At 44.2% G+C, this 9,423-nt stretch overlaps 1 protein-coding gene across 3 annotated transcripts in view; it reads left to right on the forward strand.

The window, feature by feature from the left end:
• Window positions 1-9,423, forward strand: part of cdh4 (cadherin 4, type 1, R-cadherin (retinal)) — a 200,982-nt gene that overhangs the window by 139,659 nt on the left and 51,900 nt on the right. The gene's annotated exons all lie outside the window — the stretch shown is intronic.

Raw genomic sequence — 9,423 nt, forward strand, 5'->3', positions numbered from 1 at the left:
CACACACACACACACACATACACACACAGTGGGGGGGGGGGGGGGGGGGGGGTTGTACGGGCAGAGGAAGACAGGAGAGTGCTGGCCTCTGCGTCCTCCATCGGCGGTCGGCTTTATACGGCGGGATGTAGTAATGGCATAGTGTGTTGCCGCTGTTCTACTGAGAATGTGGGGAGAATTAATTTCATTGTTAATGCGTGGGGGGGGGGGGGGGGGGGAGGGGGGCGTTGTGCGCGGCGGTACCTTCCAACGGGCTCCTCGCAGGGCTAGACTAAATCGCCTGCTGAATATAGTAATTGGGTTTGTGAGTCACTGCTTAACTTCCATTAATATTTGTTCTCCCACTAATTGCCCCCTTTTCCCCTCGCCATCCCCATCCTGCATTTAATTCCTTCATCTAGTTAATGGCGTGCGATGGCGGCAGCAGTTTGTGTGCTAGTGCGTGTACATTTTTGTCTGTGTGTGTTTGTGTGTGTGTGTGTGCGTTTGAGTGCACATTTGTGTAACGCATCAAAAAAAAAAAAAATTGCCCACACACAAAATACTTAACTCAGTTTGACTTTATTTTTTCCATTTGAAAAACCAAGTGAGGCATCATCTAAACCGCCGGCATTTGTTAGTTTTTTCCATTTTGTCATTTCGTTTTAGCTTTTTGAATGTAAACAGAGTGTCCAGCGGGGCGAAGTTTGCCATCAAACTGTGGCAGAGCTCCCTCAAAACCCCGGGTGAATCCGATGAGTTTGATACAAACACACACACTTGTTTGTCCAAAGAACTGATTCAGAGTCCCAAATCTTTATTTAAAAAGCAGGGCTGACGGCTCCATCCGAAGGTTATCCGCGGGCTAGCTCTGGTGGCATACTAAACACTCACCTTGCTCTGACGCTGGCCATATCAGCTGGCTATCACCTTTTCTTCTCCAAATCGTTTTTTTCTTCCTGCACCCTCTTTATCTCCTTTGATGTAACGTAGCTATGTGGAATGTCTCTTTCTTTTGTGCATCGCATCAAAAAACTCCCGGCGTTAGAGACCGTGCAGCAGCCAAAAGGAAGGTCGTTCTTCTGTTTACACTGTAAAGAACGGGATATTAGTCTGTGTTTTTTTAAGTCAAATTTTTTTATGGAGAAATAAAGTGCCGCAGGGGCAGTTTAGCGTTGAAAGGATTTTTAATAAACTCACCGCGGGGAGGGATGAAGCACAATGCTGGTGTCAGAAACAGCACAAGGACATCTAGCACACACGCGCCGGCAGACACGCGCATGCACGCACACACGTACGCACACATGCACACACACTGCAGCCACTTTAAAACCTGCGCATGCGAGCAACCCAAACAAATCCATAGCCCACCAGGAGGAAAAGAAGGTGATGCAATGTGTCAAATAGAAATAGTCAAGAAACAAAATAAGCCCCAGATAACGAAACAAAGAAATCTGAACTATTGAAAAAATGATGGGGTAGATAAAAGGTATCATGCACTCCAGGGACAACAGCGACAGACAGAGAAATGGGGAAAAAGAACTGAAAAACATATTTCTTAGCCGCGGAAGAGTGGCTTGCTCATTTCCTATTCACTTTCTGATCCATAATGGAGGGGGCTGCCTCTGTGCCGGGCCCCAGTCGCAGGCTTCTTTATGAGGATCAGGGACGACTGTGCTCTTCTGTGGCTCAGTCAGCTGCATTCACTGGAGATATTAAAGCTGAGCCCTCCACAGCTCTCTCCCATTCCCATCTCCTCGCTGACTATTTTTAACTATGTATATATATATATATATATATATATATATATATATATATGTAGAGATATGTCTATGCATTTCTATATCTATAAATGTGAACACATAGAGATCTGTTTATATATAGTATGTCTGTTTGTGTGTGTTTGTGTATGTGTGTGTGTGTGTGTGTGTGTCTGCATACATGCGTATCTCAAACACGAGATCTGTCTCTATATCATTGTGCAGCAGTGCTTAACAGACAATTTTTTTCAATCACAATTGTTCCTTTGCGGCGGCCGCCCAGATTGTGTTTATTCCTCGTGTTTTTTTGCGGGTGACCTCGCAAAAAAAGAAATGGTTTGATGGCTTGCAGAACCTCGTGCAGTCCCGCAGCTCGTCTCTAATTGGAAATGTTGTTTTCATTTGGCCCCTCGTTCTCCCTGCCCCTCCCTCCCTCTCTGTCTTCTCTTTCATCCTCCCCCCCTTCCCCCTCCTCCCTGCTCTCCTGCCATTTTGTACCCTGATGTTAGTTGTGCCTGGCTCTGGCCTACCGGTGAATTTGAATTCCTCAGAATTCGCCCCATCAGATGCAGGGCATGTCAGCTTTGAAGGCTCCACAAACACACCCAACGCAGGGACGGATCAAAGCGGAACAAAACAGATCATTTTTTTTTTTTTATGCGTTTTTTTTTTAGCATTTGTTTTTTTTGTTCTTTTTCGCTTTGTCCCTGGAGTTCAACCAAAATAGACACTGGAGCCGAGCAGGTAGCGTGATGGCCTTGTGATCCAGGTATTGGTCTCCATCGATGTAATGTGGCCGTGTGATCAGGCCCACAACCTCCACAGTTATTCCCTCCGCCGTAGAAGTGCAAGTGCAAAGGTTTTCTCTTTGATGTGAAGATGTTAAGCAAGAAATGTTTTCTAAGAATTCTTAACCCTGATCATCTGGCATCGCTCAGTTGGGTCAAACATGACACTACTACCACTGCTTCTATGATTACCACCGCTTATGAGCCTCCTTAGACCATCCAGATATCATGTGTGCGTTCAGCAACAAACAGCTCGGTAGCATTTCATTTCCAAACATGGCCGAGGCCTTATGTTATTAAAGAAAACTCAAACCAGCCGGAGTGACCCTTGTGCCCTATTTGCTCTTGCGGATCCGGTTGGATGGAAGTCAAAAACATATTATAATCGCACAAAACCTTCCGTGTAGTTTTCTTTTCCTCTTTTTACATCATTATTCAGTATTTCTCGGATGAATCGCTGCACTCACCATCGAGCCCAGCATTGTTGATACAGTGGACTGCTGTGCTTCTGCCTCATCATGACCTGAGACTCATTTGACTGAGGCTCCCTCGCATTTGACATTTCTTTGAAAAAGCTTCCTACGGGATCGAGGCAGATATGAACTTGCGAGATTGGAACGATCTTCCTAGGCTAACTACTTATACTATCATGTGTAATACTACTACTACTATTACGACTACTACTTACGACGACTACTCCTAATACAACTCTAGAGATGTTCTTTCTCATGCTTCATTTCAAACCCACCTTCACGTCAAAACCCACCTTCATAAAAGCATCTCAGTTAAATTAAAGTTGTTTGTTTCGCAACACAAAAGAATATCGCTTATGCAAAAATAATTTTGTCATCCTGAAAAGGCAACAAACCTGAGCGAGCGTTTAGCTAAATGAAGTGAACAACAAACAGAAGCACACTTTTTTCAAGCAATATCATTTTTCAGATATATATTGTAAGGGGGACTCGATGTTAGAGCTTGGTAGTTATTACACATGATTACTTTATAGGAAACATATGTGCACGCAGGTGTTTGACCGGAGAGTAGAAAGTAAGAGCGCGATAGCGGGGGAGAAAGAGAGAGAGTGTGGAGCAAGAGAGAGGGGGGATTGGATCGAGGATACGATCCAGAAGGTATGAGGTTTATTTTTATTTTGTATTTCTGCCATATTGAGATTTGGTAATGTTGTCCTAACAGCTGTGAGATTTAACTTTGACAAAGACGCAATCATAATAATAGTCATAATCAAAACAACAAGTGTTGTTCAATTAACCATATGAATATATTACACTTATGCCCACTTAGAGCCTGCAGCATCGCCTACAACAGGCCTGATTGTTGGACTGTCTCTTATTCTAATGTTTATCGACGCATGCCGATTAATGCAGTGCACCCATGCAATACAGCCCTCATTCGGTCTACCCATCCACAAAGGGTGTAGTGCAGGGACACACACACACACACACACACACACACACACACACACACACACACACACACACACACACACACACACACACACACACACACACAACCCCAACCTCTACATACACACACACACACACACACACACACACACACACACACACACACACACACACACACACACACACACACACACACACACACACACACACACACACACACACACACACATGCTAGGATCCACATTGGTTGTGTTTTCCATACACACAAACAGGTTTTTTGTACACGTGTTGTGATTTTTTATCCTGAATATAATAATTTGCAGGCAACAATCAATGTACCACTGCACTGCAATCTCCAGCCACATGCGTTACTGCGTTCACCGAAACAATTTCACACTTCAAAAACTCAATATCGTACCTGACAGTCTTTAAACGTTTAGGCTACGACAACAAGCATTGATTTAACACAAAATAACCCTGTTCCAGAAATATACATTTATTAATTAATTTATTCATTTATTTTATAATAATGTGAGGGAAAATGTGTTATGAGCAACAATGATCGACACACATAGACACTGAGCCATAACATGATACATTTAAGAAGAACCCTTTAGTAGCCTCCGGTCATCTTCTACAGATTAGCTTTACTCACATCCCATAATTAACCCCTCAAAGATATATAATAATAAGACCACAGGTGACTCTAAGCTGTTCAATGTGATCTCATCTTGGATGGATTCCTGGCCTTGAAGTATAAACCGTCCGCTCCTCTCCAGACCCAAGAGGCTGTTTGAAGTCAGCACTTGGGGGGCCTTTTTTTCAAAAAGTTTTCCAAATTGGGTTGCACATTTTAATTTCATTAATACCTTCACATTAACTTGTGCTTATCTGTAGTTTACAGCTTTGTTATGTATGACACATTGATTAAAAATGCAAAGTATTTTGTACAATTACCGGTACATTGTTCCATCACCAACGTTGAATCATTGCCCGGCGATTGACAGCTTGCTTTGGTTTTTTGACGGTTTCTGATGTGGAGGCCAAACCCTGACCCTCAACCCAGCGACAAACCCTTCACTTTTTCAAAAGCGATGTCCCGCCTCAACCTTCGGTTTAAAGCAGACCCCTCTGGGAAGATGTGTGAGAAACGCCACCTGACTAGCGTTTGATCGCGCCTTTAAAGGGCTTTGATGTGTCAGCATGGTGAGGTGTGTGTGGTCAGAATCTCCTCAACATTGCCACGTTGGATCACTCACACCGTGGATTAATCGTCCACTAATTGGCTAGCCTCAGATTGGTTTAGGGTTTCATAATATTTTATTTAGCATTTATCCAAAGTGACGTTCAGTGAATTTTAGATGGTTGCCATTGACCAGCAGGAAGGGGATGGTGGCAGGGCAACTGCTCAAGGATGACTCCTGGTTAGGCTGCGGACATTGGGGATCAAACTCAGGACTATTCGGCTGGGAGTCAAACAACCCCAGCCACTACACTACCCTATTGCCCCAGGTTAGACCGAAACCCAAGCTTTAGCTTGAGAGGACAATGTGTACAATCCACAGAGTATCGTCATTGCAAGACATTAGCCTGTAGCCCAATGTGTCCCTTAGTGGGGACTGGTTTCACTGCTGTCTATTAATTGCATCCTGGTTGATCGCTTGTTGCTTTAAGGCTGAGTAAACATGATACTGCGACGGCATCAAACAATGACATAATATACGAAGAGGAAAAAAACCAACAACCTAACTTTCCAGGTTTTTTTATCATAATATTTTGTCACATTGGCGTCCAATGTACGATCGGCGTGGCGAGGCGAGACAGAGAAAGGACAAGCACAGGAGACAGATTGACAGCATCCCGAATGCCGGAGTGCTTCCTACGCCTCTGTAGACATCACACATGGTTATGCAGGGACGCTGTTCATCAAAGAAGTAAATGAAAAACAGTTGAAGCAATTAAAGGAGATTTGAATAGTCGGGCCTGGTACGCTAATTAGTGCTTGTTTTGCAAAAAGAAAAAATGTATTCCTTTAAATAGCGCCATCCCCCCCCCCCCCCCCCCCCTACACACACACACACACACACCACTACACCCGCAGCACTCAAGATTTCTTATCTGATGCTCTCCATACCCTCTGCAGGGTCTCTGCCCTTATCGCCCTTATGTCTATCTATGTCTCTCTCTCCGTCTGTTTATGCTTCTCTCTCTCTCTCTCTCTCTCTCTCTCTCTCTCTCTCTCTCTCTCTCTCTCTCTCTCTCTCTCTCTCTCTCTCTCTCTCTCTCTCTCTCTCGCTGTCTTTCTATGTCTCTACCTCTCTTTCTGTCTGCCTACGTTTCTTTCTCTCTGTCCCTTGGGTCTGATCACTAGTCCTGTAGGAGTGCTGCAGTTGTCAGTAATCAGGGAAATCAGGCTGGAAGAGCTACAAATGGGTCACTTAACTGATACCGGCTCTGATGTGATGGAGAAAGACAGCCCTGTTAACCCCCCCCTCTCTCACACATCAGCCTTCTACACTACTTTTACATTGAGAGAGAGAGAGAGCAGAAAAAGGGGGGGAGAGAGAGAGAGAGAGAGAGAGAGAGAGAGAGAGAGAGAGAGAGAGAGAGAGAGAGAGAGAGAGAGAGAGAGATGGCTTCCCAAACACTGTCATATTCCACATGAATGTAGACACACACACACGGAAATGAGACAGAGACTCAGAGACCAGTGTTCATCATTACGGCGTCATGCCTCCCCCTCTGGGAGTCCCAGGATCAGGGAGGTGGCGGGGGGGAAAGTGGGCTTCTTCATTAATTCAATTTATCGATATCAAGACTCTTCATTAAGAGACCCTGTGGATGTGGCGTCTGGTCTCTGGGGCCCCTGATGCGGCATTCAAAACGACATCTGCTGTCCTGTGGCATGTGAGAGGGCCCCCCCCCCCCCCCAAGCATCCTCCTGGGGCTTTCAGACCAATGTGTCAACTACACCCAGCTTTGCTTTTCAAGTTTTTCTCGGGGAAAGACAATGTGTGTGTGTGTGTGTGTGTGTGTGTGTGTGCGTGTGTGTGTGTGTGGCATGCATGCGTCGATGTGGACATTTTTCATGTGTGTTTTTCTCACATGACGGCGTCCTGAATTATTGAACTGGACCGGCCCTTTTTATCAACGGTTTGGTGCACACACACACACACACACACACACACACACACACACACACACACACACACACACACACACACACACACACACAGACACACACACACACACACACACACACACACACAGACACACACACGCACACACACACACACACACACACACACACACACACACACACACACACACACACACACACACACACACACACACACACACACACACACACACACACACACACACACACACACGCGCACACACACACACGCACAAACAATGAGAGCTTCCATCCAGGCAGTTGCATTCCGCACCTAGGGAAATCTGTGTGTATTGTTTGGGTTTATGTCTTACATTTCTGATGCTGCTTCCAGGACCAGCTTTGCTGCCTTACCCATGGTCACGCTTCAGCTTTCATGTTGTTTTGCCACAGAAGGGGTGGTCGGTAGTTTTACCACCAGTATTTAAAGGACTCATAACATACTGGTCATTTGAACGGTTCTCTTTTAAGAGACCCCTATGTTAAAGCGATGGAATACAGACATTGTACTGGACATTGGGGATCAAACCCAGAATCTTTGCACTTTAGTTACTACGTCATCCTCCCCATCGTAAGATAGTATTATTTTCCATTACAGCTTGTTATAACCATATTCTAATCGTGATAACTGCTGCCTGGGGTCAATAACAGGCCCTTGATCCTGATTGGGCGTTAGTTACTGATTAGCATGCTGTGCTCATTATAACCAGCGAGTTTTCATTGAAACACTCCTGAGCGCATTGATAATGCTAAGCCAATAGCTCTGAGACCTGCAGAGAACTGGCTGTTCCTGCTGCTAGACACCATGTGTGTGGGGGTATTAGAACCCTGTAGGCAATTAAGAGAGAGGGTATCACGCTCAAACAGAGAAATGGTTTATGCAAAAAGCCACTGTCACCCTTCAACGGAAGAAGTGATTTCATTTTCACGCATGGTGCCCTCCATGATTCCACTCCTGCCCTACTCTGAGGCAAAATTGCATAGGAATGAGAAAGGAGAGAGAGATACTGGGGGAAAGAGTAAAACCTTCATTTTATATCGTTCAGTGATCGTCCCTTTTTTGTCATGAAACCATGGTGATGATTCAATTCCAACCGGAACAGACGTCAGTCACACTGTGTGAGTTGCTGGTGGGCGGGGCCGGAGACTGGAGATGGTTAAGGGCTATTTGGCCCAGAAAGGATCAGAAAGTTCAAAGATCCAGAGTTTCCCCTGTAATGTGTGAAGAAAGCTATTTTCCACTGTTAAAGCCTGACATCACAAACCCATCCAAACCCATCTTTACCAGACCTTTAAGTCGAGTAAACGAAATAGACTTTGAGGAAAAGTTTCTAACCATCATTATTATAGTTTGGGCTCTTTTGTCCCCACTTTTTAAGTACAATGGATGGACATCACTGTGGTGATAACAATTGTCAGTGTTTTGTCGCAGGGACATTTTCTCGTTAACTTGCTTGGATTTTTGTTATCCTTCAAGGTGTGAAATCATATAACCCAAGTCTTGTCTAGGTTCACATTGCTCAAACCCAAATCCAAAGCCTCAGCCTTGTCTTTTCATTTCATTAGTAGTATGAAATTGTTACCATGTTTGTACAAAAAGTGTCATACTAACAAAAATAATGCAAATCTACCTGCTCAAGGGGAAAAAAAACTCTACTCTATGGCAGTTAGAAAAATAACCAAATGAATATAAGGGGAATTATAAGGTTGGGTGTTTCAACTGTATTTGGATTTACAAACAGAGAATAGATTAGTTTAAGTGTCCCTGCAGAGCCAGATGATTTATTACAAGGTCTAATCAAAGCCAGCTGCCCCGGCAGGATGAACAAGCTCTGGGAAATACTGCAGTAATTAAAAGCACTGCAACTACATGCTTTATTATATGGTCAATTGCAAATATAAAAAAATAAATGTGTGCCACAGGAGGAAATGCATAACACAATGTTGTTGTTTTGTACAGACAAGGAAATAATGATAAAGTCACAATGAAATGTTGGGGGGAAGAAAGGTTGTACAACAGCAGCAATATATCAACTGCATTATAATGGACACAGCGATTTGAAGGGAAACAGGAGTACAATAAAACTATTGACTGTGTTTTCTCAGCCAACGCTAACTGAGAAAGGACCACAGATCAATACTGTATCAGCCATGCCGTTAAATGTCAGAACCACATTCTGTTACAGTAACAAAGACCCCTGCGGTGTACTACACACAGGTCAGATTAAAGCACTCACTAGCAAACACATTTTTCAACTACCAACCTCAGGCCAAACATTATAAGTGATGGTTAC

The sequence above is a fragment of the Gadus chalcogrammus genome, chromosome 13 (genome assembly GCF_026213295.1).
Source record: "Gadus chalcogrammus isolate NIFS_2021 chromosome 13, NIFS_Gcha_1.0, whole genome shotgun sequence".
Classification (NCBI taxonomy): domain Eukaryota; kingdom Metazoa; phylum Chordata; class Actinopteri; order Gadiformes; family Gadidae; genus Gadus; species Gadus chalcogrammus.